General features: G+C 45.2%; 1 protein-coding gene across 4 annotated transcripts in view; it reads right to left on the bottom strand.

Moving 5' to 3' along the window:
* Positions 1-25,742, bottom strand: part of EXTL3 (exostosin like glycosyltransferase 3) — a 242,058-nt gene that overhangs the window by 32,588 nt on the left and 183,728 nt on the right. The window contains exon 5 of one of the 4 annotated variants that reach the window (XR_006279658.1): positions 18,528-19,813. The exons of the other annotated variants lie outside the window; for them this stretch is intronic. The gene's annotated coding sequence lies outside the window, so the exon portion shown is untranslated. Of the gene's footprint in view, positions 1-18,527; positions 19,814-25,742 lie in introns of those variants that run through there. 4 annotated transcript variants of the gene reach the window in all.

Below are 25,742 nucleotides of genomic sequence, written 5' to 3'. Positions count from 1 at the left end.
CAACGGGCTTTCTTGCAAGGATAGGTTCCTGGGTTAGTGGTTCTGTTGTGTGGTGTGTGGTTGCTGGTGAGTATTTGCTTCAGGTTGGGGGGCTGTCTGTAAGCAAGGACTGGCCTGTCTCCCAAGATCTGTGAGAGTGATGGGTCGTCCTTCAGGATAGGTTGTAGATCCCTGATGATGCGTTGGAGAGGTTTTAGTTAGGGGCTGAAGGTGATGGCTAGTGGCGTTCTGTTATTTTCTTTGTTGGGCCTCTCCTGTAGTAGGTGACTTCTGGGTACTCTTCTGGCTCTGTCAACCTGTTTCTTCACTTCAGCAGGTGGGTATTGTAGTTGTAGGAATGCATGAGAGAGATCTTGTAGGTGTTTGTCTCTGTCTGAGGGGTTGGAGCAAATGCGGTTATACCGTAGAGCTTGGCTGTAGACAATGGATCGAGTGGTATGATCTGGATGAAAGCTAGAGGCATGGAGGTAGGAATAGCGGTCAGTAGGTTTTCGATATAGGGTTTATGTGACCATCGCGTATTAGCACCGTAGTGTCCAGGAAGTGGATCTCTTGTGTGGACTGGTCCAGGCTGAGGTTGATGGTGGGATGGAAATTGTTGAAATCATGGTGGAATTCCTCAAGGGCTTCTTTTCCATGGGTCCAGATGATGAAGATGTCATCAATGTAGCGCAAGTAGAGTATGGGCATTAGGGGACGAGAGCTGAGGAAGCGTTGTTCTAAGTCAGCCATAAAAATGTTGGCATACTGTGGGGCCATGAGGGTACCCATCACAGTGCCGCTGATTTGAAGGTATATATTGTCCCCAAATATGGAATAGTTATGGGTGAGGACGAAGTCACAAAGTTCAGCCACCAGGTTAGCCGTGACATTATCGGGGATACTGTTCCTGACGGCTTGTAGTCCATCTTTGTGTGGAATGTTGGTGTAGAGGGCTTCTACATCCATAGTGGCTAGGATGGTGTTTTTAGGAAGATCACCAATGGACTGTAGTTTCCTCAGGAAATCGGTGGTGTCTCGAAGATAGCTGGGAGTGCTGGTAACGAAGGGCCTGAGGAGGGAGTCTACATAGCCAGACAATCCTGCTGTCAGGGTGCCAATGCCTGAGATGATGGAGCGTCCAGGATTTCCAGGTTTATGGATCTTGGGTAGCAGATAGAATACCCCAGGTCGGGGTTTTAGGAGTGTGTCTGTGCGGATTTGTTCTTGTGCTTTTTCAGGGAGTTTCTTGAGCAAATGGTGTAGTTTCTTTTGGTAATCTTCAGTGGGATCAGAGGGTAATGGCTTGTAGAAAGTGGTGTTGGAGAGCTGCCTAGTAGCCTCTTGTTCATATTCCGACCTATTCATGATGACGACAGCACCTCCTTTGTCAGCCTTTTTGATTATGATCTCAGAGTTGTTTCTGAGGCTGTGGATGGCATTGTGTTCTGCACGGCTGAGGTTATGGGGCAAGTGATGCTGCTTTTCCACAATTTCAGCCTATGCACGTTGGCGGAAGCACTCTATGTAGAAGTCCAGTCTGCTGTTTCAACCTTCAGGAGGAGTCCACCCAGAATCCTTCTTTTTGTAGTGTTGGTAGGAAGGTCTCTGTGGGTTAATATGTTGGTCAGAGGTGTGTTGGAAATATTCCTTGAGTCGGAGACCACTGCAATGAGGTCTGCACTATTGCCATTTTACAGATGCAGAGGTTAAGCGAGCTGTCCAAAGGTCAGACACCGAGTCAGTGGCAGAGTTAGGAAGACAACTCTTATCTTATATCTCCCATGAACTAGCCACTAGATAATGTTCCGAACTCTGCCCTTGCCCTGGCCTACAACTGGTGACTTCTAAGGGCTATCTGTAGCACCTATCAGAAGGCATATCGAATCTAGGTGGCTATGCGTGAACGAGCACATGCATGCAAACAGTATTAATCACATCTGGTTACACTGTCTCTGGCCTGATCACCTGCTCACTGCAAAAGTGATGTGTTGCAGCAGACTGGCAAGCCTTTTCCTGTAACTCCAGCTGGGGATGCCCATTGCTGTGACAACAGTTAGTTCCAAGAAACAACAACATCTTTGAGGCTGAGCGAGTCTTCCGGAGAAGACCTTCAGAACCAGTGTGCACGAAGCAGGAGAAAAACGAGTAGGAACAATGGACTGTCATAAGTGGGCAGACTGCAAAGTTCCCAAGCTGGGACTGTACCATGATGAGCATTGAAGAGGTCAAAAGAGGATCTGCATGGACGCTATCAGCTTTTCCCCAAGCTCAAAGTCTTGGAGATGGAACTTCTGCAGCAGATCTCTGGATATACACAGAATTTCATGAATCACAAAAGACGAGCAGGAACTGTGTTAACAGGCAATATTCCTTTATGATCAGATCTCGCTACCCTACCTTCTACTACTCCCTCTCTACTACCTTCTCCTGCCAACCCTACCCCCTAACAGCTTCCTCCCAAAACAAACCTTTACTCATGCAGCTCTGGTTCCACAACTTTCAGGGCAAGCTTTACTAGAGCAAAGCCTTATCTACACCCCAATTACAGTCACCAAGATAGCTGAACCAGCACAAACCCCTAGAGTACATTGGCAAAGCATGTTTTGTGCAGCTTACTTTGGTTTCTAGTGCTTACCACAGCTTAGAGTAGCTTTGTCTGCATATGCTGCGGGTGGCAAGGTACATCTATGCCAGCAGCCACCAAAGGCTGAAATCTCTAGTGTAGACAAGGTTTAATATTTCAGCTAAACCAGCTAATGTCACATCCCAGACAATCATATGTGCTTTCACCCCCAATGGAACTTGGGCTGCTTGGGAGTCCACACCTCTAAAAAGGGTCATGGGGCTCCAACAACTGCAGGGAGAGTGCCCTGAATCTAGATATTAAAGTCCATTCAGCTAAATACCTTGATTATAAGCAGCTTGTAAGCAGAGGCTCCTCTCTAAAAGCAGAGGAACTGGAGCAGATCACAAGTGGCTGTTCAGCTCAGCAGGATTTCAGTGGTGAAGGAGGAGGTGCTGAAGTCCTACTGCATTAACTGGTCGCTCATGCTCCTCTCCAGTTCCAACGGGAGAAGATGAGCAAGTTCTTTCTTCTCTCACAGGCAAAACTGGAACTCTGGTCCTCATTCAACTAAAACCTCCAGGAGACAACCTCATGTCAGATAAAGGGGGCTCATAGGAGTTAAGAGGCGATAACAGATATCACCATTATATCCAGTTAAGGCTTCTAGACAAATGAAACTAAGGCAACGCTGGAAAAAAGCAGCAACCAGTTTCAAAGCAAGATCACAGCTCCCACTACACATGCATGAATACTACACACGATGAGAAGCCAAGCTTGCAGGGATCATTCACAGAAGCCTAGGACCAGAATCAAAGGAACAGATTCCCAGAAACACATGTACCATAGAAAGCCTTTCACAACCCAAATGTGTTGTTGATTTCACAGGTTATAAGCAGGGCCCAAAGTTCATGGTCCATTTTGGTCAACTTCATGGTCACAGGATTTTAAAAATAATAAATTTCATGATTTCATCTACTGAAATCTGAAATTTCAGAGTGCTGTAATTGTAGGGATCCTGACCCAAAAAGGAGTTGTGTGTGTGGGGGGGGGGGTTGCAAAGGTATTGTGGGGGAGCGGGGGTTGCGGTACTGCTACCCTTACTTCTTCTTTGCTGCTGCTGGTAGTGGCAGTGCTACCTTCAGAGCTGGGCAGCTGGAGAGCAGCAGCTGCTGGCCGGGAGCCCAGCTCTGAATGCAGAGCTGCCGCTAGCAGCAGTGCAGAAGTATGGATGGCATGGTATGGTATGGTATGGTATGGTATTGCCACCCTTACTTCTGTGCTGCTGCCTGCAGGGCTGAGCTCTGAGTCAGCAGCTGCCACTCTCTGCCTTCCCAGCTCTGAAGGCAGCAGTGCAGAAGTAAGGGTGACATGGTATGGTATTGCCACCCTTAATTCTGTGCTGCTGCTGGCGGGGTGCTGCCTTCAGAGCTTGGTGACCGACCAACAGATGCTGCTTCTGGCCACCCGCTCTGAAGGCAATGCAGAAGGGTGGCAATACCCCTAAAATAATGTGACCCCTCTGCAACTCCCTTTTGGGTCAGTACGCCCAATTTGAGAAACGTTGGTCTTCCCCATGAAATTTGTATAGTAAAAGCACACAAAAGACCAGATTTCACAGTCCGTGACGCATTTTTCATAGCTGTGAATTTGGCCCTAGTTATAAGACCAGAAGAGACCGCTGTGTTAAACTAGTCTGACCTCCTGCAAAATGCAGGCCATAGAACTTCCCTGAATTAATTTATTTGAACTAGAGCATATCGTTTAGTAAAACATCCAGTCCTGATTCCTGTTAAACCACCATAATCCCTTTTAAATTGCTCCAATGGTTAATTACCCACATTGTTAAAAATCTGCATCCTATTTCTAATCAGAATTTGTCTAGGAAAATTGGATGTTTTTCTAAAAGATCTGCTTTAGGAATTATTGTGGGAAAATTCTCTGGCCTGTGCTATACAGGGGGTCAGACAGATGGTCACAATGGTCCCTTCCGGGCTTGGAATCTATGAATCTATCTTCAGCTTCCAACCTTTGAATCTGGTTATATACCTTAAACTACTAGACTGAAGAGCCCTCTATTATCAGTTTCTGTTCTTCACTTAGGTACTTTTAGACTATGATCAAGACACCCCTTAACCTTCTCTTTCCTAACGTAAATAGATTGAGCTCCTTGAACCTTTCACTATAAGGCATGTTTCCCAATCCTTTAATGATGAATCTTTCAGACTTCCATGTCACTTACCTCTCCAAAATTAATAACAAAGTTGCTGCCATAAGGTGAGCAAAATTTTGCAAGGCTGCTCCTTATTGCCAAAAACCCCCAACCTCCAATCTTCTTAAGAGTGAGGTTCACCCAGCCCCCATTGGCCAAGATTTGGGTCTGGCTTGGGCATTGCAGCATTAAAAAGCAGATTCAGCTCATCAGTTCAATCTACACTTCTATAATCTATACAAGAAGAGACAGCCCCATAAATCAGAACATGAAGTTTCTGCCTGTACACACTGATATATCAAGTACAACTATACACATTTTTCAGGGGAGGGAGAGCAGTGCATCCTACTTCACCCTTGCAACTTGCATACTCTGGCCCCAATTCAGACAAGAACTTAGGTACATGCTTCATGCAAGTGCTAAGGTTCCATTGACTTTTATAGGATTTAAGCACATGCCTAAACACTTTTCTGAATTAGGGTTTCTCTGAGAAATCAGACCCCACCCCACACATGGCACTTCACAGAATTTATGGCTCCAGATCCAACACATGGCATTTTGAAACTGAAGCACAAATTCAGTCTTGTTTACAAAGTTATCATTGTCTGTATAGGTTATACCTTGTCCTAATAAGGTGAAGAAAAATCACAGATCTAAAGCTTGTATTGTGGCCAGCAGAGGGGGCTGCTGCACAAACCAGACAGATATTACATTACTGGATGAGGTAGGGACAGACTGTACCCTACCAGTAGAGGAAATGGTATAGACAGAGGGAAGTTTTGATAGTTCCTAATGGGGGACTCACCATTCTATGGTAAATTACAGACCTTCAGTTTTAAATTTTCCATATCACAGATAATTCATTTAATACTGTCAAGTATCAGGGGGTAGCCGTGTTAGTCTGTATCCACAAAAACAAGAAGGAGTCCAGTTGTTTTCATTTAATATTGTACTTAATACTTACCATGGATGCGGCCAACTCCGGAATATTTAAGAGGGTGTAGCGGAGTGGTCACCCGCTTCTACCTGGAAGGGCTTAAAACAGCTCTGGGAGAAGGCTGGGGTAGGGGAAACGCTGGGTTGATTGGGAGGCAACCTCAGGTGTGGCCATGCCCCAAACAGACCCAGCGGGCCCTATAAAAGCCAGTGAAGCCAGGAGCAAAGGAATCATAGAATCATAGAATATCAGGGTTGGAAGGGACCTCAGAAGGTCATCTAGTTCAACCCCCTGCTCAAAGCAGGACCAATCCCCAACTAAATCATCCCAGACAGGGCTTTGTCAAGCCTGACCTTAAAAACTTCTAAGGAAGGAGATTCCACCACCTCCCTAGGTAACCCATTCCAGTGCTTCACCACCCTCCTAGTGAAAAAGTTTTTCCTAATATTCAACCTAAACCTCCCGAACTGCAACTTGAGACCATTACTCCTTGTTCTGTCATCTGCTACCACTGAGAACAGTCTAAATCCATCCTCTTTGGAACCCCTTTCAGGTTGTTTAAAGCAGCTATCAAATCCCCCCTCATTCTTCTCTTCCGCAGACTAAATAATCCCAGTTCCCTCAGCCTCTCCTCATAAGTCATGTGTTCTAGCCCCCTAATAATTTTTGTTGCCCTCCACTGGATTCTTTCCAATTTTTCCACATCCTTCTTGTAGTGTGGGGCCCAAAACTGGACACAGTACTCCGGATGAGGCCTCACCAGTGTCGAATAGAGGGGAACGATCATGTCCCTCAATCTGCTGGCAATGCCCCTACTTATACATCCCAAAATGCCATTGGCCTTCTTGGCAACAAGGGCACACTGTTGACTCATATCCAGCTTCTCGTCCACTATAACTCCCAGGTCCATTTGTGCAGAACTGCTGCCTAGCCATTCAGTCCCTAGTCTGTAGCGGTGCATGGGATTCTGCCGTCCTAAGTGCAGGACTCTGCACTTGTCCTTGTTGAACCTCATCAGATTTGTTTTGTCCCAATCCTCTTATCTGCCTAGGGCCCTCTGTATTCTATCCCTACCCTCCAGCATATCTATCTCTCCTCCCAGTTTAGTGTCATCTGCAAACTTGCTGAGGATGCAATCCACACCATCCTCCAGATCATTTATGAAGATATTGAACAAAACCGGCCCCAGGACCGACCCTTGGGGCACTCCACTTGATACCGGCTGCCAAACAGACATGGAGCCATTGATCACTACCCGTTGAGCCCAACAATCTAGCCAACTTTCTATCCACCTTATAGTCCATTCATCCAGCCCATACTTCTTTAACTTACTGGCAAGAATACTGTGGGAGACGGTGTCAAAAGCTTTGCTAAAGTCAAGGAATAACACCTCCACTGCTTTCCCCTCATCCACAGAGCCAGTTATCTCGTCATAGAAGGCAATTAGATTAGTCAGGCATGACTTGCCTTTGGTGAATCCATGCTGACTATTCCTGATCACCTTCCTCTCCTCTAAGTGCTTCAGAATTGATTCCTTGAGGAGCTACTCCATGATTTTTCCAGGGACTGAGGTGAGGCTGACTGGCCTGTAGTTCCCAGGATCCCCCTCCTTCCCTTTTTTAAAGATGAGCACTACATTCGCCTTTTTCCAGTCGTACAGGACTTCCCCCGATCGCCATGAGTTTTCAGAGATAATAGTCAATGGCTCTGCAATCACATCCGCCAACTCCTTTAGCACTCTCGGATGCAGCACATCTGGTCCCATGGACTTGTGCTTGTCCAGCTTTTCTAAATAGTCCAGAACCACTTCTTTCTCCACAGGGGGCTGGTCACCTCCTCCCCATGCTGTGCTGCCCAGTGCAATAGTCTGGGAGCTGACCTTGTTCGTGAAGACAGAGGCAAAAATGCATTGAGCACATTAGCTTTTTCCACATTCTCTGACACTAGGTTGCCTCCCTCATTCAGTAAGGGGCCCACACTTTCCCTGACCTTCTTGTTGTTGCTAACATACCTGTTGAAACCCTTCTTGTTACCCTTCACATCTCTTACTAGCTGCAACTCCAGATGTGATTTGGCCTTCCTGATTTCTCTCCTGCATGCCCGAGCAATATTTTTTATACTCTTTCCTGGTCATTTGTCCAATCTTCCACTTCTTGTAAGCTTCTTTTTGTGTTTAAGATCAGCAAGGATTTCACTGTGAAGCCAAGTTGGTTGCCTACCACTATTCTTTCTACACATCGGGATGGTTTGTTGCTGTAACTTCAATAAGGATTCTTTAAAATACAGCCAGCTCTCCTGGACTCCTTTCCCCCTCATGTTATTCTCCCAGGGGATCCTGCCCATCAGTTCCCTGAGGGAGTCAAAGTCTGCTTTTCTGAAGTCCAAGGTCTGTATTCTGCTGCTCTCCTTTCTTCCCTGTGTCAGGATCCTGAACTCGACCATCTCATGGTCACTGCCTCCCAGGTTCCCATCCACTTTTGCTTCTCCTACTAATTCTTCCAGGTTTGTGAGCAGCAGCTCAAGAAGAGCTCTGCCTCTAGTTGGTTCCTCCAGCACTTGCACCAGGAAATTGTCCCCTAAACTTTCCAAGAACTTCCTGGATTGTCTGTGCACCGCTCTATTGCTCTCCCAGCGGATATCAGGGTGATCGAAGTCTCCCATGAGAACCAGGGCCTGCGATCTAGTAACTTCCATGAGTTGCCAGAAGAAAGCCTCGTCCACCTCATCCCCCAGTCCGGTGGTCTATAGCAGACTCCCACCACGACATCACCCTTGTTGCTCACACTTCTAAACTTAATCCAGAGACTCTCAGGTTTTTCTGCAACTTCATACTTGAGCTCTGAGCAGTCATACTGCTCCCTTACATACAATGCAACAACTTTTGCCCTGCCTGTCCTTCCTGAACAGTTTATATCCATCCATGACAGTACTCCAGTCATGTGAGTTATCCCACCAAGTCTCTGTTAATCCAATCACATCATAATTCCTTGATTGTGCCAGGACTTCCAGTTCTCCCTGCTTGTTTCCCAGGCTTCTTGCATTTGTGTATAGGCACTTGAGATAACTCGCTGATCGTCCCTTTTTCTGAGTATGAGGCAGGAGCCCTTCCCTCTCACGTGCTCCTGCTCGTGCTTCCTCCCGGTATCCCACTTCAGCAGGACTCACTCTCTAGCCTGTTGAGAGGGAGGAACCTGGCTGCTGGGAGCATACCAACGTACCTGAGGTGGAGCAGGGCTAGGGGAAGGCCAGAGGAGCTGGGGAGCTCTGGCCTGGAAACCCCCCAGGCTGCAGGCCTAGTGGAAGGCAAAATAGGTACTGGGGTTGCAGAGGGCAGCCCAAGGGGTAGGTAGAGGCAGCAGATCCAAACCCCCTTTGCCTATGATGAGTGGTGCTTATGCTGCAGTCAGCCCCAGGGAACGGGGGCTGGAATGTCTGGTGGTGGCCACATACTGAGGCGAGATAGAGGTAGAGGGTTGGGGGTTCCCTGGGGAGGGGAGACCCAGATCTGTGCAGGGTACTGCAGGTGGCGGCACCCTGGTGTGAAAGGGGGCACCGGGGTCCAGGAGGGACTTGGGGCCCAGAGGCAAGTGGGACACTGGCCTGCAGAGGGCGCACTGGAGGCTGGAACGCTAATTCCCTGGACGACCGGCAGGAGGCGCCGCAGGGGTGAGTTCCGCACCGCTATAGAGGGGTTTATTTATTTTTAACAGGAGTTAATGTTCTCTTTGCTATTTATTAATGCATAGGGCAGGCTGACAGGTACTAAACTGGGAGGAGGAAAATGGGAAATTATTAACCTGGAATTCAGCTCTCTTTTAAAGCAGGGATTGGAAAAGGTTTTTGTTGAGGGGTGCTCAACATTTTGCGGCTATCCAGGTCAGGATTAAAGAAACTGCCAAACCAGGAAGTTGTTGGGAAACAAACAGCTGTGACAATGTCTCCCAGATTAGCTTTGCTCTCCAAAACACGACCCCATAGATGGTGTCCAAGCCTTTTTATTCCATATGCTGCACAAGCAGTGGAAAACCCACAGAAGCCAGGAGATCTGCAGCTACTATAGCCAGGTTCCTCTGTGCATATAATCTTTAAGTGCCAGGATCACTCTTCGTTTATTAGTCTTAGTTGAATTCCAGCATCTAGGGGGTACATCTACACTGCAGTTGGGAGCGAGCCTGCCAGCCTGGGTAGACAGAGACATGCTAGTTCTGCTCAAGCTAGTTCCCCAAAATTAACACTGGATGTTTGTGGCCCAGGCTAGCCACCTGAGTACGAGCACACCCGAGCCCTTGGGTCCATGCTTGGAGGACACCAGCCGTGCCATAATGTCCACACTGCTATTTTTAGTGTGCTGACTTGAGCTAGGGCACATCTGTCTTCCTGGGCGGAGAGGCTCACTCCCAGTTGTGGTGTAGACATTCACCTAGGGATGTCTACACTGCAATCAGACACCCGTGGCTGGCCCGAGCCTCATGGGGTTTACACTTAGGGGCTGTTTAATTGCAGTGTAGACTTGCAGGCTCGGTCTGCAGCTGGGATCCTCCTACCTCGCAGGGTCCTAGAGCCCAGGATGTAGCCCCAGCCTGAATGTCTATACCACAATTAAACAGCCCAAGCCTGAGTCAGTGAAGACATACCCTTAAGGCCCCAACCTACTTCAGGACCCCATACACAGGACAGGGACGCACATGGGACTATACACACACAGGACAGGGACAGTTTCTTAAAAGCTTTCATTCTAAACATTCAGGACAAAGGGTGGGAGAAAAGAAACAGCCCTACCCTCATTGTATAGATAGGGGCATGTGTACAATGCGAGTGAAGGAGTGATTTTGGCCTGGGCAGGCATACCTACGCTAGCTTTAATCTAGCTAACATGGGTAACAACAGTAGTGAAGACATAGCGGCATGGACTTCAGCATGATCTAGAAATCCAAGTACGTACCCAGGGTCCCCGGCAGGCTTGTATCTGGCCAGCTGACCTGAATGAAAGCCCATGCCACACATCTTCACTACTATTGTTACCCATTCCAGCTACATTAAAGCTAGCATAGGTATGCCTACCCATGTTACAATCACCTTCACTTTGCAGTGAAAACATACCTGATGTGACCTGCCCACGGTCACACAAGAAGTCTGTGCCAGGGCTCAGAGCTGATCCCTGGTCTCCTGAGTCCCAGTCCAGTGCCTTCACACAAGGGCATTCAAAATCAGCACTGCATTTGATTTCCTCTAATCTCCCAGTAACTCTCCACTGTTCTTTAGCTGAACCTGTTATGTGTCAATTCTCATACAAATCTTTTTTCTTTTGCATGGGTCCTTACCTGCTTTCCTTACTTGCCTTGAAACAGATCATTGCCTAGAACACGGGAGTACTTTCCAAGTTATTTATCTTCAACATCCCCTCTCTTTTTTCACCTCTCCTGAGTCACCATCCATGATACAGCCCATTGATCTACTGGCCAGTCTGCATCATAGACTTCCTTTTTAGAGTGCTCTTCTCCACCAATCTCCATCGAAGTGGCATCTTAAAAGCCTTCTCTACTTGCCATCAGGTATGCCGCATTTTGGTAGCTTCTCATTGACAGCAGGTCCCGCATATGTGATGCGCTGTAGTGGCCCCAACGAGTTTTCCTTTCATTTTGGAATATGGGTACCACATTTGCGTTCCTACAGCACTCTGGTTGTCGTTAGATTTTTCAAAAGTAATTTTTAGTGGAAGAGTAAATTTGTTAGCTAATTCCCTAGAAGGTCTGTCTAGTTAGGCATTTATCTCATGCTCATCTCTCAGGAATCTGGGCCGACTGATTTGTACATGTTCAGACTGTCTACCTGCTCAACAATAGCTACTTTTAGCAAGTCTTCATGCCTCTTCTATATTTTTCTTATTAAGCCACGGAGTTGAGGATCACCATTATCCAACTTCTCATTTATTAATAGACCTATGTGTCCCTTAGTGCTTCCTTTGCCCCTGGAAATATTTATAAAAGCTCTTCTCATGTGCCGGAACCATTTTGGCTAGAATTAACTTTTTTTGCTGTGTTCAGCCACCTCCAAACCAATCTCTAAAGATTTGAATTAACAGTATTAATGGACTATCTAAGCAGTGCACCTCCCAGGGTTTGAAGGAGAGTTTTATCGACACTGTAGTTAGCTATAAAGACAATCAGAAACAGCATATGAATGGGCAAAACAGATGTATTTCAGAAATACGCATAATTAAATAATGCAACATAAAACCCTCATAAATAATCCCCCAATGAAATCAACTCCACACAACATGACACTAGCGAGAAACCCTTAGTCTGTTATTGTATCTATGCTCATGATGTGTGTAAACACTCATGCTGCCTTTAAACTACCTTACCAGAATCAGTGGGTTGCCAGACTTAAAGATGAGAGAACAGCTTGCAAGAGGAATAAAAGCGATTATTACTCATTTCCATATGGATGCAGCTGTTGAACATCTCTAAAGAAACAGGAAGGAGAGGAGGAATCCAACATGTTTAATTTTAAATTAGAGAGACTAATGGTTTGTGCTTCTCAAATCCCGCCCCCCAGTTAAGGAATTTCATTGCAGTGGCTGCCTGATTATATTTACTTTACCATTCTTTGGCTTCTCAGGACAACTTTAGGATTATGTGTTGCCACTGACTTCTTAGGTCTTCCAGTTCCATTGACTTCCAATGGGACCTGTACTCCTAAATCCCTGTCACAGGGTGGCTGGCCCCTTTAGGTGGAAGCAGGGCCCAGTCTGCCTGTGATGACCTACTTTACAAGGAACAAGCTCCTCTGTGATGAAGCAATACCCTCAAGCATGCCTCCTCCATATACCAATTTGGGAAAGCAAAGGTCATACACTTGATGAAGATGTCTGTGCCTTACCACTTGGTAGTGTCTTTTAAAGTAGCTTCTCAAGAATAGACTGAGCCCTGATTCCCCTTCAAGGCACCAGCGACCCAGTGACAATGCCATTGGCATTTTTTTTTTTTTGACAACCTTCCCTATGGTCTACTGTACTTGATGAGTCTCTTCCGTAGTTGAGCCTTCAGCTAGCACTTACTATGGTGCTGAGTGACATTAAAACCAATAAAGTGCATGGTTGCCAATCATTACAGGACAAGAGCCTGTCTTAAAAATGATGATCATCTTGAACAATGCATCTAAGGAGAGGAAACTGCACAGTGAGAAATTTTTCACATCTAGGCCACTAGTTTGGAGGTCAGCAACTTGCAAGGCATTAACTTCTGATGGCCACATGGTGAAGTAGGTGAAACAAGTTGGTGCTCTGTATCAAGCTGCTAGCAGACATATCCACCACCACACCGGGAACCTTGGCTTGTAGTCTTGCTGTTCAAAGACTGAATGGTCCATGGAGAGTGAAATACCCTCTCAACCTTACAGGTAGTCCCTTCAGGTCACAATGGAGGTGCATTGGTGAGGCTATTAGAAGATGCCTGCACTTCCAGCACTACGCCTTGTGTGAATATCTGTGGAAATAGAGGTACAGACACTTACACACAGATATTCATATCCCCCCTTAAGGGTCTGAGTAACCAGAAACATTCACTCTTATACAGTGGGTCTGTGGCTGTTTGCTGATGCAATGGAAGTATTTTGATACTGCTGTTACCAGATGTTGACTTAAGCTGTAATGCTCCAGATATGGCATTGTTCACCGCTCCTCTAGGAACTCCTTAGAAGAGGCTGCATGGGTCTTCCAGTTCAATATTCTGCACGAAGGAAGATTTTCCTCTAGACTACTCTCCGGTGACAGTATCTTAAATACCTGCCTCAGAGTACTCTGTGGAAAAACTGTGGCATGGATTCCCGAAAGGACTTCAGTGTTGTGATGCTTAGTGGTGCAATGTCTAACTTTTAGGCACTTAGAAAGTCACTGCAACAACGGTGGGATCCATAAAGCCTGAATTAGGCTCCTAGATGTCTTATACAATGCATGGAGAGATGCATACAGGCACCTAAGAATAGGATCCACGAAAGCCAGCACTCTAGGCTGCAAGCCAACTAAGCTAGCCAGTCTCTACTGTTGAATTTGTTCTGCTTTGTATAAATAATTAGAGAGTCAGGGCCTTGGCCCTGAGTCTCCCACTTCTGAGTGGATGCCCTAACTACTAGACTATAATCATTCTCGCTCTCTGACCCAATGCCTATTTATCCTAAGTGGAACAGCTTCAACAGGAGCGATGGAGGGAACCTGACATCAGAACAGCCCCTAGCTCAGGGCGCTTACCTCAGAGGTGGGACACCCCTGTTCAAATCTTCTCTCTCCAGCTGGTAAAGGGGGGAATTGAGCCTGAGTCTCCCACATTGCAGGTGAGTGCTCTAGCCACTAAGCTAAAAGTTAAAGGAAGCACCACCTCCTTGACTGTGACTGGAACCCAATCTGGTAGGTGCTCTCTGAGCATGCCTACTGGATCTGGCCTCGCAGTGAGACAGGTGGGGCACTTAATTTCCCTTGACTTGTGGAATATGCTGGGGCTTACGTGGAAAATACGTGTCCAGGGAGTTTGGCAGCAGGTCACATGCCTACAGGCAGAAACGTAGGTGTCTGGGGAACTTGTACTCTGAAAATTTAGGTGCCAAGTGATTTTAGGCACCTACCTGGTTAGGCAGCAGCCGAGCAGGGGTTTTATGGACTCCAGCAGCACCTAAACCTAGGATTTAGGCACCTAAATACTTTTGTGGATCTTGGTCAGTGGGTCTAACTTAAATTTTCCCTTTTGGTTTCAAGCCATTGCTCCTGGCTATGCCACTTCAACCACTAAATCTCCCCCTTTACCGCTCAAAATATTTTAGGTAGTTATGGCAGATAAAATGAAGTCCAGAGGTCTTTAACACTTGTGGACATTAAAAGGTTTTATGATAATTTTCAGAAGATCAAGTTGTTCGTTTGGACAGAGTAGTCTTGTTTCATGTTCTAAACTATTGTGCAGTGTTAATGTGCGGTTTATATTCCTCCCCAGAAGCAGCTGCATGTTATTGGTGAATAAAACAGTCCTTACTGGTCCCTTACTTAATACATCATACTGTTGTGAAGCTTGATTAACATTTGCCAAGTGCTCCAAGATCCTCAGATACAAGTAATTTATTGAAGGACCTGTCAAAGGTTGGCCCTAGATAACAGGGATGTGGGCCTTTCAGACTCTTTTTGAGAATAGCTGTAAAGTCCTTGACACAGACAAATTTAATTTAACGCCCCATAATGCAGTACCAATTAGCTTAAAATGACAAAGCAACAGGCTCATAAATGTAGGCGGAGCTCTAAGAGCTCGAGTCTCATTCTTCTGGAGGGGCAGAGCCCTAGGACACGAAGAAGAAACAAACATTAGATCTGGGTCATTTTTCTGAATCACTACGGCTTTTATTTACATTTTAAAATCCATTTCAAGGCTGAATTTTCTTTTCTGCTGTGTCTTCTCTCTCTCTACATCTTTTCTTCTCTTGCACTTTAACACATACATCACAGACCGGGCTGATGAGGATGATGTGCCAAACAGCACTATATTGGTATCTGTTGTGTTGTATTTTCTATACTGTGCTAATATTGAGTAGTACAGAGAAGGCAGATCAGGAACTTGTACATCTTTCCCCACAGTACAAGAACCAGGGAACAGTCATTGAAATTGAAAGGTGGCAAATTCAAAACTGATAAGAACATAAGAATGGCCCTACTTGGTGAGACCAAGGGTCCATCTAGCCCAGTATCCTGTCTTCTGACAGTGGCTAGTGCCAGGCACACCAGAGGGAATGAACAGAACAGGTAATCATTGAGTGATCCATCCCCTGTCGCTCATTCCCAGCTTCTGGAAAACAGAGGCTAGGGATGCCAAGTGATTAAAAAAACACTTGTTCACACAATGCACAATTAACCTATGAAACTCTCTGTCCTTAAAAGAAAAGGAGTACTTGTGGCACCTTAGAGACTAACAAATTTATTAGAGCATAAGCTTTCGTGAGCTTTTGTTAGTCTCTAAGGTGCCACAAGTACTCCTTTTCTTTTTGCGAATACAGACTAACACGGTTACTACTCTGAAATCTCTGCCCATAGTATCACTGAAGTCAAGAGCTTGGTGGGATACAAAAAAGCATTGGACAGTTATACAGATAACAAGACTTTCCAGAGTTATAATGAAAGGTACCATGTAATTGCAAAGGCTTATGATTATTTAAAACTCTAAAAACACCAAGTTAAAATAAACATTTTAAGAACCAAAGTTCAGGTCCTTGTTAGTGCTTCATTCCTGAGAATAAACCTCCTCTCAGATAAGTTCATGCACTTCTAGCTTAATTGAAAAAGGCACATTGCTGGCCCCAAACTACACAAAGGAATCTGGCAGAAAATGCACTCAGCACTCCTGGGTGGCTCTGTGAGATACTGTCACATCTCATCTGTATAAGAGAGGGCACGTAAAAATTAGCTTGGTAGTTTAGCGGTACCCCTGAGGTACTCTCGCCTTTTTAGAAGAACTGGTTTCAGCCAAGCCTACAGCTGCCATGCAATACTCATTTACTGGCATTAAAGGCACAGTCACAGCAATGTCAGATTTAAAGCAATGGCACTTGCACATGAAATACATGAGGGACAGCCAGAGTGGGGGTGGGGGTGGGGAAAAGAAGAGCCAGGAACTGTTTGTCAAGAGGCTGCCTTCCCAGGTGGTGATTTGAAACATCTTGCCCCTGTTCACTAAGTCAGGCAGAGCTTATATTTCCACAATGGGCTCTTTGGCTGACTGCCCTGCTGTTTAATTAACAGAGGCTTTCTTCAGTGCAAATCCTCGGTGCTACTGTGCAATTATTTCTTCGGCAGGCTCCTTCTCCACTACTAGGTATCTGTACAGCAGGATTTCCACCGCAGCAGTAAAATAAAACCTCTGGCAGAGCAGATGCAATTATTTTAAATTTGTTAAATTGGGTACATTTCACCAGTTGAAGGTGTTATGGTTATTTTTTTTTTTTTGGCAGGCACAAAGAAAGCCGACATACATATATGGCCAACACCAACACAATTTCGTGCTGCTAATGTTAATGCTCACAAACTAAGCTGCCTCAGGCTGGGTAAGTACTTGAATGGGAGACCTCCAACTATTCTATATAGGATCTTATATGGTACTCATCACCGTAATAGCCGAGCACTTCCTAGTAGTGTACTAAGCAATGTGATTACACATGTCACCTGTTCTCCCATCCTCTCCCTCGGGGAGAAGTGCATGCAGCGACAGGCCTTGCTCTGGTAGGGTTTTAGCTTCGAGTGGTGATAAAATAGGTAGCACTCTTTCCATTGAGCCAAGGCTGAATCGATGCCCCAGCATGGTGCTCGGCTGTCTTGGGTGAGACATGAAAGAGTTTGTGATCACTTGCAACATCAAAGATCTTAGAGTGACCAAATTTGAACTATTTTGTTGTCACATTTCTTTACATTCTGCTTACCTGAATTCCCTTCACTATTGCAGTTGTTTAAGATATTCTTCACTTTCCATCCTAAACTGTTTCAAAGTGTTCATTGTTAAAGTTGCATTGTCACATTCTAGACGAGCCTGTACTTCAGTGGTGTATAAAATGATCTTTGTGTGTAATTTGCAAAGCAACTTGACTGTGAATCAGTGACTGAAGGAAGAAAAGGACTGGTACTTTACACAAGTTCCACCTAAAATTTAATACCACCGACACTTTAGGTGTAGAATTGTTAGATTTCAGAGTTAACATGGCACTATAAATAATGGAGTGGGAGGCTGTTCACAGCTCTCTGTGCTGTTTTTCAAGCTCTCTGCAAACTCAGGAAACTCTGTTTTCTCATGGATGGAGTGTGAAAGAGGATATAGGTTTGATTAAGGCTTAAATTCTCTACAGAATTCTGGGGCCGACAATGAGCTGACACAAAGCACTCAACAGTATCACTTGACACTGACCGCTAAGTTTGTTAAGACTATAAAACCCTTTGAGATCCTCCTTCAGTAAAAGATGTAAGATCTCACTGAAAGGGTTTGAAGAGTCTGGATAGAATGAATAGACTTTTCTGCCAGAAAGTCAATTCTCAGTGCGTTATCTACTGATGTGGGCTCCTGTATGAAACATTAGGAGAAGGGGACTAGCAAATGCTTCTAAGGTTCCTTAATCCGTATTTTATCTTCTGCTTTATGATATTGATGAGGGCAGCAAATGGAAGGAAGCTATTTCCATCAGCTCAAATATCAGAGGTCAGAACAGCACTCCAGATCTTGATCAAACAAATGAGAAAGGCAATTTCACCAATCACACCACCTACCTCAGCAAACAACCTATATCAATCAATCATATTGCTAGACATAGTGGAATCAGCTTATAACGAATAGGGGTACGATCCCCATATTGCTTCAACGCATCTCAAGGGATTTTCATTCTGGTTAGAGAGAAGATTTTCCTTTGCAGGTCTCACTGCAAGTACAGCTCTTAAGTTACCCATTAAGTGTTGCACTCCAAATACCTCCTGCTCCTCCATTCAGACAGACAGATAGGGGAAGCGGCAGAAGACCTTGTTCGGACTTATGGAACCATGGGGTTGCAGTGGGGTGCGTCTACGTATTTCCCAGATTAAGTTGACCTGGAGGCTTTTAATATTAACTGGGGGGCAAGCTGGGTGAGGTAGCATCTTTTATTGGACCAATTTCCATTGGTGAAAGACAAGCTTTGGGGCTGCAGAGAGCTCTTCTTCAGGTTTGGGTCTACTGAGACCTGAAGAAGAGTTCTGTGTAGCTCCAAAGCTTGTCTCTTTCTTCAACAGATGTTGGTCCAGTAAAACATTCTCTCACCCATCTTGTCGCTCTAATATCCTGGGATCAACACATCTACAACAACACTGCAAATATTAACTGGGACATTTAAACATTTTTTGGAATCCCCTTTAAAAATGGGAGAACAAATGCCACTTAACATGGGATACAACATTTAGCAACAAAGGGGTAGCTGTTTGGGATGATTAAACTGATTAAAATAACTTTGCCACAACACACGGACTGGCTTGGAGCTTAGTACCTCATTGTGCTTGAAATAATGAATCTCACAGTTAAATCAAATACAATTTTATTTGGAAAAGAAAAACCCTATTGACTAAGAATCATCTCCAGTGCTGAAAAATCCAACCCAGTATTTCCCATGTTTTGAAACCCATCCCCATTCAGTCACTTGAATTCAAAAGAGAGAAGAGAAGATCAGTACCTTACTATAAAGGAGTATGGTCCAACTTGCTGAATTGCTGTATTAACTACATAAGTTAATAAAGCATGTCAAGCCAGTAATATATCAGGTTCCTTCTAAACTCTCTCATCCCAAACTAGTGGTATGTCTACACTGCAATCAGAGGTGTTGTTGCAGCACATGTGGACAATTCCTAACCATCTGTAATGTAACAGCAGCAGTGAAGCCACAGCAGCACGGGATGTACAAGCCTGTCTGGGACCCTGGGTACGTACTCAACATGCTGCTGCTGATTCACTGTTATTGTTATTTGAGCTTGCTTGATCAAAGCTAGCTTGGGCATGTCTACATCATCTGTAAGGACATCTGTGATTGCAGTGTTGACATACCCTAAAACACCTTCCTCTTTCTTAACGTTGTCTGAATAGACACCAAACTAACAAGGATGGGATTAGGCTCTGCAAGTCTGGAATCTAAATTATCTATAAAACCTAATGACAGTATTAGTTCTTTCAGGTCACAGTTGCTGGAAAGCACCAAAATGCTTTAAAACGTTCTATATCACACACAGGAAAGAACTTTTACCTAACCTGTTGCCGTGTGAACTTGAAAGGATTCAGAGTTCAATTTCCAACAAGCACACAGGAGTCTGAGTCCTTATATGAAGCATTTTAATCTGGAAGCCTGACAAAAACAGGCTCACAAGATTTTCCACTTTTCTGCTTTCAGTGATGCTGGGAATACGGTGAGAACAGCCTCTTCCATGGCATTTCCAGGAACCTGGAAGTGCAGAGACAAATACGGGAGGAAACATGGCCTAGCACATAGGGCTGGGCAGGGCAATCAGGGTTATCTATTCTTTGGTCAGTTCCAGATATGTAGCACGCCCCTGGACAAGTCACTTATTGTCTCTTTGCACCAGTCCTTCCATCTGTAAGAGTAGAATGGTATTACTCATCTACCACAACAGTTATGCAGAGATTGGTTGATTAATTCAGAGCTTTGAGTATGTCATATAGAGGATACTTATGATGACTTATTATTCAGAACGGTTGGGATAGGCCAAATTCACAGAAAGCTCAAGTCATACAATGAGAAAACAAAATGCAGCCCTTGCTTCTGAATCAAGCTACTTATCACCTCTCTGTTTGTTGATTACGTTTTGTGCAGTATGATTCCCTCCTCCCAGGTTAAGGAAAGAAAGGAAGTGAATGTTCCTTGGGGGTGGGGGAGGAGGGACTGCTCTGTATTCACAGGGTGGCAGGAGATTTGTCATGCCTTATCGTTAACAAAAAAAAGGATTATTATTTCAAGAAATACTGAAGAAAAGACATTCATCATTGGGGTAAGAGAGCCAGAGCCCAGAAGGTAAACACTACTATGGCTGTCATGCCAAAGTCATTGCTAGCCAGTGTGCAAACAGATCTGGGAAACAAACAACACAAAAGCATCTTCCATCCAAGGATCTCAATGCGTTCAACACATTAACTAACCTCCACATAGTCCCAGGAGGCTATCATCAGCCCCATTCTACAGAGGAGTAGACAAAGCACAGGGTGATTAAATCCCTTCACTGGCTTTGAATCGAATTCAAACTCCATATCCTCAACTTCCAGGTGCTACACACCTCTCTGCGCCTCTCTTCTCATCTCCTGCTTGAGCCCTGCATCTGCTAGTTCCTTTCCCCTTCACATCCCTTTTGTATCTTTCCCAAGTACCTCCCACACGCTCCACTTCTCCGCCCCCTACCCCGGAAAGTTCTCCCCAATCCTGTATGCCATGTGGGCACCCTCCCCTCTTTTGAAAGCATAGCTTTTATGGAAGGTTTATATAATTTCATCCTAACTATAACCAATGCTCCCAAGGCAAACTAACAGCATCAAAAAGAATGAGCAATTTATGCCATGTTTTTAGTGCACATAAACCTCCCTCCTTCTCCTTTACCTTGGGGACTGTCCATTTTTCCTTGTCTTCTTTTTTCCTTTTACCCAGCTGGCTGGGATAGGATCACTCTTTTCCAGGCTTGCCTGTCCAACTTTTACTCCATATCCACTCTGTCCTACTATATGCAGTCCACCGTTTTCTTGGCTGTTCTCTTGTTCTCTGCCTGCAAACTCTAGTCTCAAATGCTTTCTTAACAGGATTCCCTTCATCCATCCTTCATAGTACCCAAACCATCTCAGCCTCCTCTGTTGCAGCTTCTCTCTGATGCCACCAATGTTGGTCTCGCTGCTAATGACTTCATTCCACACATGGCCCAGCAATGTCACCGCCCTTACTGCCCTCAACCATCTTATTTCAATGGCTTTAAGTCTTCTCAAGTCTCTCTCTCTGGTTGCCCGTCTCTGATCTGTACAGAAGAGCTGGTCTTACCATGGTTTTGAATAGTTGTCCCTTAAGTAGCCTGGATGTCTATTTATCAGAAATCACTCCACTTACTTTGGGCCAGACTTCCCGCATGCCCAAAAGCTTTATTTGCAGTTCTCTGTCGATTTCTCCATTTGCCACCAACCAGCCCCCAAAGTATTTAAACACAGAGAGCTGATTTCGGTACTGGCCCTCAATGTCTTGGTTCCCTGTGAGTCATCCACATAACTCCAGCCTTCTCTTGATTAATTTTGAAGCCATAGTTTGTTAGTTCCCTGTTCCAGGCATCAGCTGTCTGGACCAAAGTTTCCTCACTAATGGCCATTAGCGCAATATTATCTGCGGAGATCAACTTTGTACCACCTTCCATTTGGATTTGCTTACTTATGAAGTCCATCACAATGTTGACTAGTAATAGACTAAACACTGATCCCTGGTGGAGCCCAACCTTCACTTCAAACCCTTCTGTTTTGCTGAGAGGCGTCTGCACCTGTGTCATGTAATCCTCAGACAAGCCCATCACCATCTGCGCAAGGTCCTCCACTATCTCGCAGAATCGTAGCAGTCGCCTAGGTACTCTGTCGAATGCTCTCTCAACTCAAGGAAGGCCCATCCATGCAATAGATTTCCCTCCAGCTTCTTTTCCACTAATTGTCTAGCAATGAAGATACCATCTTGTTCTCCCTTTTCCTTTTCTAAAACCCAACTGCTTCTTTCCTAAAATGGGTTCCGGTATTTGTCGACTATCTATGATTCTCTCTTCTATTGGACCAACTTCTGTTTGTGAGAGAGACAAGCTTTCAAGCTACACAGAGCTCTTCTTCGGCTCTGGAAAAGGTACTCTGGGCATCACAGCTAAGTGCAAGATGGAACAGATTGTTTATCACAGAGGTTTTTAAACTTTTTAATCCCCCCCCTTTGAGTTAAAATTTTTGAATGTGCCCCCACCCCCAATATCTGCCCCTCCTCCCTGAGGTTTTCAGGGTGGGGGAAGGCGTGTGCAACGGTCTCTCTGGGGGCAGAGTCAGTGCTGGACATGGAGGCATTAACACTGACCTACAAGCTGGCTGGCTCGCTGAGGTGAGTCGGGGGGGGCACTCCCTCCCCGAGCACCCCTGGTGCAGGGCTGGCCCAAGCCACCTGGCATCACCACTTACCTCCCCAAACCTCTGTATCCCCCTAGGAGGGCACACTCCACAGTTTGTAAAGCTCTAGTTTAGCATAAGTAGTTAGGACATATTCTAAGGGACTATTCACAGTGAAGTGGCCTGTTAACATCCCTGTAGTCACAGGACTACAAGGGGAGCTTAAATTCCCAACTTTGCTAGACACTAAAAAAAAAAAATAAAAAAATCATGGTCTTAATAAAGACACTGGATTTATGGCTTATTACAACAATTTGTAACCCACAAACCCCCATTTTTGTCCTATGATTACAGGGGTGTTAATAGGCCACTTCACCTTGAACGATCCCTTAGAATATGTGCTAACTACTTATGCTAAATTATTTGTTCAATCTTGTATTTAGCAGTGACATTAGTACCATTCCCAGACCTGAACAAGAGCTTGTCTCTCACCAACAGAAGTTGGTCCACTAACAGCTATTAACTCACCCATTTTGTCTCTCTAATACCCTGGGATTGACACAGCTACAACATCACTGCATACAACACATGATTCACTCTAAACAGTGTCATGCAGTGGGATAGCAACTTAATTCCTCAGTACTTATACACGACTGTTCAATCACCTTTTAGTTTGTATATCGCACCCATATGGTCTTTCTACATTCTCTTGGGATTTTCTTCTCTTTCCAAACTGTATACAGGACTCACATGAGCCAGCATACATCAACCTCTCTCAAGGCTTTGATAATTTCCACTGGGACTTGGGTCCTGATGCTTTTCCAGATGCCATCTTCAATAGTGCAGACTTAACATCTCCCTTGACAGGCCATCGAGATCCAGGATCATCAGTTCACACAAAGCTCATGGCATAGAAAGAGTTCTCCTCAATTAAGTAGGCCCTCGCAATATTCTCGCCATCCGTTATGGACTGTGTCAGGCTGATGATTTCCTAAACAGTTTTACATAGTTCATTGCAAACCACCACTCTGGCACCATTTCTCCTTCCACTACACTTGTGTAGTCCACCTTACAGCCAGGACCCAGTTCTCAGGCAGCATGTGTGCAGGAGGCCAGAGTGTATTGGTGTTTCTTTGGACCATCATCTCGGTCAACTCCATGCCTTCACTTGGTAAGGACAGCACACCAAGTAGCAACTTGCAAAGAGTTGTTAAGCCTTTGTTTCACAAATCTAAATTTTTGTCTAGTAATTCACCTTTTGGGCTATTCTCCCCAACTCTGTGGAGACAACCAGGCACTGGCCACTGGCAATCCTACTGGCCTGGGGCTGTCCGGGTTGAGACAGATGAACTCCCAGCCAAAGGCTGAACAGCTCTCGCACCATTTGTGAGCATCCCTGGTGGGGTGACACATAAGCTGGACTAGCCACCCCTTAAAAATGCCAACTACTCTTGCTGGTTAAGTGCAAGCTGAAAAGAACGAAGATGCAGTGTGTCACCTAGTGCCATGATCTAGGTCTCTGGCTGGCAAGGCCTGACAAGACCTGCAGCCACGGAGCTGCTTGCTCCCTCTTGGAGTCCTATGCCATTCAGCTGGTTCTCAGGCATTTTCATTGGTCTCTCCAGAGCTCCATCACAGTACTGCCACTGCCCAGACCTTGAAACGTTTTCTCTCATCTCAAGAGAGTTTAAATTGGGGTTTTCCTTCTCCTAAGTGACTTGCTGGCCATGGCTAACTGGCCCCACCTGCCCTCAGCAGCCTTTTTAAGGCACCAGGCATTTGCCTTTCACCCTCCCTTTCCTTCCCACTTTTTGTTTGGAACATCTCTGCCATGAGAAGGCAAGTAATAGGAGTTTGCTTGTCAGAGGCTGTGTGTTATACTGGCCATTTGGAACATTCTTTTTTATAGGGATTGATAGCTCTTCCTCAGGCACATCCCTGGCCATGGCAACCCCGATAAAAGGTTGTCCATTGCTCCCTGTATTGCACCATATTTAATCACCTGTGGACAGGGACTGTGTCTGTACACAATGTGTAAAGCACCATTCACACCTCTGGTCTATAACGACTTTCCCACGGAAGTCTGTGGTACGGGTGGCAGGGAACCCAGATATCCCAGACCTGTGCCTTAGCCACAAGACCACCCTGCCTCATAACATGGTTTGGGTGCCACCACACCTGGCTGCAGTAAAAAACACAACAAAACAAAAATAGGCAGGCAGAGGAGACTGAAGGAAGATGAGTGGGGAAAGGGAGGGAAGAAAATATGGAGAAAATGCACACTCAGATTAGGCCTTTGGTCCACATTCCATTGCACATGTTCACCGAAGGGTGTAAAACGTCCTCTAGCTGTTTAAATATGCATACACACACACTCCTTCTAAAACAACGCAACATCTGGCAGTGGGTAAACAATGTGGTTTCTGCCCCTACACTGATTCAAGTGTCATTTCCTACAGTGCCTCTCCTGTTCTATAGCAAGCAATTGTGATATATTATGCACAAGAGCAGACTGCTTTTAAAATATAAAGACTATACAGCCTTTCATACTGGATGCCAGACTGCACATTACTCCCCAGGGACCCAACACTTGTTGCTACTTCCTAAAGTACAAACACCAGGCTTCCACATGTGAGAGAATGTCTGGATTTATATGCAAAAACCTGCCACGAAGTCTTCCTTCCCAGTACTCCCTTTGCACCATCTCAGCAATTACTATTTCCCCTCTGGGTTACTGATCCTGTTAGCTGCAGGATCTAGTCAGATTTCTGAGAACCAAACCTACAGTAATATATGTATGTGTGTCTATGCAAAGATATCCAATTAGAGCATACGGCATGCAAGATAATTAAGTGCTGGTTTTAGGCAGCAGCACTGGGATGCTGAAGGGCATTTGACTTAATGCTCAGTGGATGTATCCCTAAAACGTCAGTGCAGCTTGTTAAATTATCAGTGTACATTCATGCCTCACTGCACATTTGCTTAAGCCCTGTAGTGACAAGCACCTGGACTTCTGCCTCTCTGGTAGATTAAGTGTGTGCTTTGTTTCTTCCCTGTCCACTGTGGAGCCTTTAAAAATAAATCAAGACAGTAAACTAATGGGGATTTGAGATGAACTAATCTGATGTATATGGCAGCACTGTGTTCTCTCGGTGTGCAGTGGACAGTGCTATACACAACAAAGGAACAGACAAATGTAAAGGTAATAATGCTATTCATTTCTAGACTGCCTTTCATCAGATGATCTCAAAGTCTTTACTAACTTAAGCAAGGACCACACCTCTGCAGAGGTAGGGAAATGGTATTGTCCCCATTTTACAAATGGGTAAAGGAGAGGCACAAATACGGATCTACTCTGAAATGACAATTTTAAAAAGGCATTGTCTAGTGCCTGTTCTGTACGGGACT

This window comes from Dermochelys coriacea, chromosome 3, assembly GCF_009764565.3.
Source record: "Dermochelys coriacea isolate rDerCor1 chromosome 3, rDerCor1.pri.v4, whole genome shotgun sequence".
NCBI classification, from domain to species: Eukaryota; Metazoa; Chordata; order Testudines; family Dermochelyidae; genus Dermochelys; species Dermochelys coriacea.
This window is presented reverse-complemented; position numbering and strand designations above follow the sequence as displayed.